Here is an 8708-nt window from a genome sequence, read left to right on the forward strand (position 1 = left end):
CCTATTTATCCTCCATCCTTAATCTTATCCTCACCCCTCCATTCAAAAATCATTTACTCAAGTTTTGCCATTTTTTAATCCACATGGATTTCAGCAAAATGTAATGAAAGCAAAAAACTGAACAAGCAGCCATAGGAGTTACATTCTCAGTGCTTTAGCCCCATCGTGGAAACTGCAAAAAGAAAGCCAGGGTCTTAAAAGAACTGAAGGTGGCAGTAGAGGAATAAACATTCTGTCTGGTCTTGGGACTGAAAGAAGCGAAATAAGGAATTCTAGCTTCATGCAATTTTCTCTCACCTTTGTATTATTTCTCTTCATGCTTCTTCCATTTCCCTTCTTTTTATCCCTAATTCAGCCATCTCTCTCTCCTTTCAAGTCTTATCCTCCATGTCTTCCCAATTGTTTTCAAAGGCTTTGTGCAGCAAAGATAGCCACCTAGTTTTTCCTCCACCTCCCCGTCAAAAAATATTAAAACTGCTATTCTTTGCTTTTTCCACCCCTTTAAGCCTTTCTAAATAAGTGGTCTCTAAGAACATTATCTTTAATATAAAATGTACCAGAATAACACTGCTGCTGCTACTGCTGCTAAGTCACTTCAGTCGTGTCCAACTCTGTGCGACCTCATCCCTGGGATTCTCCAGGCAAGAACACTGGAGTGGGTTGCCATTTCCTTCTCCAATGCATAAAAGTGAAAAGTGAAAGTGAAGTCGCTCAGTCATGTCTGACTCTTCGCGACCCCATGGACTGCAGCCTACCAGGCTCCTCCGTCCATGGGATTTTCCAGGCAAGAGTACTGGAGTGGGGTGCCATTGCCTTCTCCAAGAATAACACTGGGTAGGTAAAATTAGCAAAGAAGTGATTTTTAGGCAATTGCCTGTAGGAATTTCAGCTAGTAGCTAAACTACTTCAGTGACATTCTCCAGGAAGATCTACATCAGGGATCAGCCAGCTAAATTCCCAAGGGTCAAATCTGGGCTGCTATTTGTTTTTGTAAATAAAGTTTTATTGGAACATTGTCGTGCTCTTTTGCTTACCTATAGTCTGTGAGTGCTTTGCATGACAATGGTAGACTTAAGTAGTCCTGACAGAAACTGGATAACCTGCAAAGCCTAAAATAAATCTTTTCTGGCTGGGTGTCTATATTAACCCCCTGAAGCTAAAACACGCTGCAATAGCAAGTGATTGAAAACCTCACTGGTTTCCAACGAAGGGGTATTTCTCACCATATGATATAGTCTTTGAGGGTCAGTTTTGGTGTTTCATATCAGGATACAGGCTGAAGGAACAACCTCCACGTGGAATAGTACCAAGAAAACTTTGATAATGATACAGGCTTTTCCCTCACACTGCCACTTCCAGGCCTTGCAGGACTGAATGGAAGCAATATTCACTCACTCATTTACTTCTTTTAGCATCTGTTTAAAAATGCCCATCTTACAGGTTGTAGTTACTGTGCAGGTTAGGTGTTTGTAGGTGTTTAAAGTACATTTTTGAGCTAGCGTGTGAGAAAACCACAGGCCTTGGGATTTGCGAGGATTGCTGGTTTCTGCTGAAGGCCATCCCTTCTTCACTCCAGGACTCTGTTGTATCTTATACACGTGCATGGCGATATGTCTCCTTAGACACCTTCAGATTTGCACTTGCATCACACCAGCAAACATTTTCTAAGTAATCTAGGTCTCCTGGAAACTCAGGGGCCAAGAATCCTCAAAAGACCTAATGGAAGAGTTTTGATGAATTGGGTCCCTTCTTGGCTGTCCTTTGCTCAGGACTGTGATCCCCTACATTGGACTCGGATGGCCAAGGCAAAATGTGAGTGGAGGGAGCTCACCGGTTCCTTACTTCTACTAAGTCATGGTGAACCATAAGCCACTTAGTTCAACGCTGAAAATATTCAGTGAAGCTTTGACAGAAACTCTGAGGTAGTGCCTGGTTTTTCAAGAAACTTTCTCTTCTTGACAAGCAAGTTCTGTTCTAGGTGCTAGGGGCAGGTGAAGTGGCCACCATGACATAGAGCAGTTGGGACTCACCTGGTGGATGTACTCATTCATGGTCTCACCTTTTGCCTCTGGTTTGCTGAGAGCCCATCGGCAAGTTACTTCTCACCATGGACCTCTTGTCTCTGTAAAATAAAGGGATTGGCTGAAGAAGACCTACTGGTCTTTTCCAGCTTGGTCACTCCTGGAATGCTGTAGACTTTTTCTTTTTCCAGTACTGGTTGTTCTTTCAGCTCTAAGTGAGCCCAGCCCAGCTGCTCCCTTCTCTTGAGATAACATTTTCCTTGTAATCTTCCCCAGTCTCCACCCTAGTCCTGTGGTTTTTCTCTTTTATATCATTGTTTTCTTATTCATATCTAATCTGGGTTGGTTTACAAACTTTCTGGAAAAATTGAGATGGACTCAGCGTATATCATTTGAGGTATTAATCTGAACCACACACTGGGGATACAGACAGGAAAAGGCAGGGCCCCATCCCCTACTCCCCACACAGCTGGGAAGAAATGCCAGAGCATTCCTTTCCTGCAGGTTCCATCTTAGAGACCCTACCTAGCAGCTATCAACATTCCCACTCTCTGCCATCCTGAGGATTTTGTTTACGCATTTCCAAAGGGATATAGGGAAGTTAGCGGTAGCTATTTGTACCAATAGGGATGAACATTTTCCTCTGTTTCTTTGATGCAAAGATAATATATACTTTCTGTCCAGGATTAATGTGGTTGTGCTACTTACATTTTGAAGAATTGTTATCTTACTGTGACAGTATTTTTAAACAATGACAAAGATGCTAAGTAAAAAGCAGAATGTTCAAAATTCTGAGGACTCAAGAGTTGAAAGGAAGGCATGCCCAGGGACCAGTGGACCAGCGGTGCTCTCTGAGAAGGGAGAAGTCAACTTGCGTGACTTAAAAGGCACCGTAGCTCCCTCTAGGGGTGGTAGTTACTCAATTACTTCGCTGACCTGCTGCTCTTCTGCTTTGAGAATAAACTCTTATTTAGAACAAAGGAAATCTATCTATTTCCCACTTTAGGAAGAAGCTAGGTGCCCACAGTGAGGTTTGTTTTGTGACCTGGTAATAGGTTCAGAATATCCAGTTTCACATACTTCACTGAAAACACATAATTACTTCCAAGGGAAAAAAATTCCAGTGATTTTTTTTTGAATGGATCTCACCTCCATGCATCTCCATTTTCTTAAATATTATAAGAATGTTATATTTAATACACTTTATAGTTGCAGTTTAGTTGGTTACTCTTTTTTTTCTGGTAGTTTTATTGACTGATTACTAGTGATTGTTGATATTTACTATTAATAAACAACCATCCAGAAAATTTATACAGACTTCATTTAGGATTTGAAAAAAACACTAGAAAGTGTGGCTGTTATTAAAGAATATTTAATTAGGAAAAAAATCCACTTTAGAAAACACACCTTTTCTATGTAACTTATCCTATCTTATCTTTCACCACCAACTCTGAGCTCTTGTTTTCCTCCCCTGAATTGCTGACTCTTTGAAAGTAGAACATCATTTTGCTCTTTTTTGTGTTCTTCCCAATTCCACATGCTTGGTTTACTGCCACAGACTTTTTTTTTTTTAATATTTATTTATTTGGCTGTGGCGGGTCTTGGTTGCAGAATGAGTGATCTTTAGTTGTAGCATGCAGACTCTTAGTTGTGGTATGTGGGATTTAGTTTCCCAAACAGGGATCAAACCTGGGCCCCTTGCATTGGGAGTGTGGAGTCTTAGCCACTGGACCTCCAGGGAATTCCCTGCCATGGATTTTAGAAAAAGCCCCGTGATAGAAGGAATTAAGCAAATCATTGACCTACCTGTCACTTGACAAGAGAGGTCAAGTGACTTTCCCATGGTCATACAGCCAACAAGTAGTAGGGCCTGGATTCAGACTCAGACAGTTTGGTTTGAGTTCCCCCTAGAGAGTCAGGTGTGTAAATCAGTATTTACCCCTCACTTGCCTCTCCCTATTCCCCGACTGACACTGTCTCCGTTTCCTGTGACAGCTCTGATTTTTGCACTAATACCCATGTCTCCTGAATGTATCCCATTTACTGAGAGGAGCAGATTTCATTGCTGGCTACTGACCGAGGGCACGTCGCTTCAGCTGACGCTAATTTGGGCTCCCATTCCCTGGCTAGAGTTATTGCATCTAGGGAGGGTAGTAAACCTGCAGACCATGCTTGCTAAAGAATTTCTGGGAGAAAAGTGTCCTCTCTCTTCTGGAAAAACTTTGAGTAACCACCTTCCTTCTCTGTCCTTGGATGTGAATGAAAGTATAGCTCCAGCGGGCTTCCCTGGTGGCTCAGACGGTCAAGTGTCTGTCTGCAATGCTGGAGACCTGGGTTCGATCCCTGAGTCGGGAAGATCCCCTGGAGAAGGAAAAGGCAACCCACTCCAGTACTCTTGCCTAGAAAATCCCATGGACAGAGGAGCCTGGTAGGCTACAGTCCATGGGGTTGCAAAGAGTTGGACACGACTGAGTGACTTTACTTACTTACTTATAGCTCTGGCAGTTGTGAACAGACAACCAAGAGAACAGAAGTGAAACTGATGTTGCCAAGGGCTGACTGATGCAGCAGTAAACTTGGTCTTGGATGATACTGAGGAGCAACTGAGTCAAATCAACCCTGAAAACAACTCTAGCTTTAGCGTTCAGTCATGTAAGCCATTATATCTCTCTTTGATTGTTTAAGCCGCTTTGAGTTGTTTTGATTTTATTTTTTAGTCATTCAGTGCAGACTCTTCTTGGCCATAATTTGGGAAGATAAGATTCTATATCTTTCTCAAATGCTAACTGATTAGAATTTTGACCAGCTATAAGTTATTAAACTCGGAGAGAATTAATTAGATCTCAGTATCCAAGAGCTATGTGATAACTAATTCATGTTATATTTACAACTCTAAATTAAAATAAAACCTAAATGTCAGGTGCCTGAACATGAATATAAAAATACTGGGACCTGCTGTTGCTGCAGCTGAACCTAAATTATGACTCCCTTAGGGAGAATCAATACTTTTCTTTTAAGCCAAACTCAGATTCTTACATGTACCTCCAAATAATGAACAATAAATAGAAGGAATTTTTTTTTCTAATTAGGGGGAAAAATGCTACCTGCCTGTTACATGAGTTGGAAAAATCATCCCTTAAGCTCATTCTGTAAAGAGTCTTGCTTCTTTCCCAATTTAAAGTCAATTAAATAACTTTAATTGAAATAGCATGGAAGATTCGATAGTTGGTGATTGCAAAGACAAATAATTCAAGGGTAAAGACAAATAATCCAAAGATAAAACCAACATCTTGAAAGAGAGTTTCTTTAAGATTTCAATGGCCCCAAACTTTAAACTTAGAGCAGAGCTTCTGTTAGTACTAAGAGAGCCTAGAGGACCAGGTATCTCCACAATAACGGGAGGGCATATTGATTCTTCTTGGTTAGGAAACACATAATGCCCCCTTATTCCAAAGTCCCTGTTGTGTTTTATTTTCTCTGACAGAGTCAAAAAGATTAATACTTTTCTTTCCAGCTGGGAAAGAACCTCTTTTTCCTTCACCTCCTGGTATTCTATCCTGAACAGTCCAATAGAATTAAAAGATGCTCATAAAGTTGGCAAGAAATAATTATTTCCTGCATTTATTTCTTTGAATCAGAAGGAGTAGAGGGTCCCAAGCTATCTAATGTAATGGACACATCCTATTGAAATCCTTGCATTTCAATAACTTGCTGTAAGGAAAAAGGGCTTGATTTTCAAGGTCCCTGGACTACAGAGAACTTGAACTCTGGCTGTGAGTCACTCACTTGCCTCTAAAAGACATAAATAACCATAATTTCCAGGAAGTATAGCAGGTAATCTCTACAAATGCCTGGATAAATTTAAATGAAACACAACTCAAGACTCCGACACTTTAGACTCCATTGAAGGCAGTGTTCTCTGTCAGCTGGTAAGATTTTAGTTTATTATTATATTTTTATGACAAAATGTAACTATAACTCATTCATTTTGTCCATTAATCTTCTCTCCTTCATAAAAATGGCATACATGATGATGACCTAATAATTAATTGCCTCCCATGTGTAGTATTATAGTCATAATCCATAAATAGTATATAAGTTTATAGAAAATTAATATATAAAGCCTTAAACTACAGAAAAAATACATATCTTTTGAAGTTTTTTTCTGCTTATGTATTGAATTAGTGTTTCAGCCATTTGAGCCACCTAGTGGTAATATCCATGAAATATGATTTATTATCCTGAAAAATGAGATAAAAGCTTTAACAGTTTTCAACTTACTAGGAATGAAGTAAGTAAAGTGAATCATAACTATTATATATACTCAGATTTTTGAATTAGTATTTATTTATTGGGAGAAGATTGAATATTGTAAAATAGATAATACACTTGATCTTAGCCAAAAGGCCGAGAAGCGATTGAATATTGTAAAATAGATAATAAAGCATAACTTTTTGCTTATTTTGTTCCTTCTACTAGAAGCCACATAGCCAAGAATACAAAAATTTTAAGAAAGAGTAATTGATGAAGGGGGAACTTTCAATATGTATAACAAAGAAGTAGCTGTCAAACGTTTAAACGACTAATACATTTTAGAACTGACTGTATTCAAATGTGCTGGGTGTGTGTGCTCAGTCACTCAGTTGTGTCTGACTCTTGCGAGCCCGTGTACCGTAGCCTGCCAGTCTCCTCTGTCCATGGAATTTTCCAGGCAAGAGTGCTGGAGCAGGTTGCCATTTCCTTCTGCAGGGGTATCTTCTCCACCCAGGGCTCGAACCTCCATCTCTTGCGTCTCCTGCATAGATAAACAGTGTTGAATGTGGTCATGTTTTCCAAGTCTGGCTTCGAGTCAGTCTTATGTTTTCTTATTTTCAAAGAACAAAAAGGTAATCACCAATCTGCTCAGTGACCCTTTAAAAACACTCCACACTCAGATTACACTGAGGTTAATTTTAGATTTCTTTCATTGGAACTGTAGATCAAACCTAAGTTCTTTGTTGATTGTGTTCTGGTATAATAACGTCCAGGAGAGCCAAATCACTAAATACCACTGACTTCACATGTTAGAATCTATGGTTATCTTTGCCTTGTTGACTTTTAAGGAGCTTTTGATTTTATTTATTGATCCAAGAATGTCATGTTCTTTGGTTTCCTGCTTTCTTAAATTGCCATATGTCCCTGAAGAGGTTTTCTTGAAATCAGAATTAGCACAAAGAAATAATAGATTTGTCATCTTTGAATTCACTAAGCTTCCTACCTGGTAGCACTGCAAAGCTGAAGCATGAGCCCAGAAGTGAAAATATCCTCTCTTTGGGGCCATCCTGCTTGTCTGATCTCTTTCCATCTTATCTGTGTTTTCATTAGGTGAGCAGAAGACAGGTAGTTTGCACAAGTGATTCCCAGAAGAAAAGGTGTTTACAGAAATTTCCAGAAGTGAAGAGTGTCAGTCTGGGAGTAGATGAGACCTTTAAGGAGTAATAAAGCAGAATAAAAGAGGAAAAGTTTCCCTGATCTATAAGGCACGCGGGCATATCTGTGGAGGAGAGAAGAATCTGAGGGAAGATTCCACAATGAGCGTATGGAAATTGTCTATTATTTTGCCTTTTTTTTTTTTTTTTTTCCTGAAAATGCCATCTTTCTGGACAAATTGTGGTCTTGGGTTGGAAGCGTTTCCTGGGCTGGGTCAATCAGAGAAATTCCTTAGGCATTTTGAACTTAGGACCAGTGGAAGAAGTCTAAGAGCTCCTCTGGAGTGGAAACCGGGAGATGAGAATTGTGGTGCTGCCTCCTGCTCTGTGGAAAAAGTCAGTCCAGGAGATGAGAGGTGGAAGCCAAGATGGAGAGAGGGGCAGAGACACAGGACTCAGAGCATGTCTGAGCCAAGCTTCTTGGAACCAATACACTTCTCCTTTTGCCTCAACTCGTTTGACTTGGGTTCCTGTCACTTTCAACCCGGACAGTTCTGACTAATACTGAGCCGATGCCCCCTGCACACTGCTGACTAACTTGTACAAGTATCTTGGTGAACAGAATGTGTCAAAAGATGAGGGGGAAAAGAGTAGAATCAAGTAGATAATGATCAGGAGAGAAGGCCAAGACCTGCTGTTGACCGAGGCAAGATGAGTGACCTCATGTAAGGCGCACCAAGAGGAAGTGCACACGTGTGGGTGTTTTAAGAAGTACAGAAAGAAATGGAATTTTTATAAACCACATATTTCCTTAATATGCTTTTTCATCATTAAAATGTTCAGCAATGCATTGTGGTGACTCATGTTTTCCACTGGAAAGTACCAAGATACCTAGTAAGAGTTTCTGGGTCTGATGCTAGCTATATCAGTATTGGTGCCTGTTATGCCCACAGCTCTGTTTGGGTAAAACTATCAAATGTACACTTCCTAAAACCTCAGTCTCATTAGGTGATTCACTGACCCTCATCCTCATTCCCACTCTCACTCTTAGTTCATTAGACCAATTCAAATTTGAAAAGTAGAGTCTTTAGGAAATTACACAAATTCCAAAATGACCTTCAGAAACCCACAGAAGACTATAGAGCAGTAAGTAAAGCCATCCAGAGAATGGGTGGATTTTCCTTTGTTCTGGGTGCAGTTTTTTTTTTGACCTAGCCACAGCTTGTGGGATCTTAGTTCTTCGACCAGGGGTTGACCCCTGCAGTAGAAGCACAGAATC

At 40.2% G+C, this 8708-nt stretch overlaps 1 pseudogene; it reads right to left on the reverse strand.

Moving 5' to 3' along the window:
• Positions 1-6356: 6356 nt before the first annotated feature.
• On the reverse strand, positions 6357-6440 carry LOC133045373 (U2 spliceosomal RNA; annotated as a pseudogene).
• Positions 6441-8708: the final 2268 nt, after the last annotated feature.

The sequence above is a fragment of the Dama dama genome, chromosome 23, assembly GCF_033118175.1.
Source record: "Dama dama isolate Ldn47 chromosome 23, ASM3311817v1, whole genome shotgun sequence".
Lineage (NCBI taxonomy): Eukaryota > Metazoa > Chordata > Mammalia > Artiodactyla > Cervidae > Dama > Dama dama.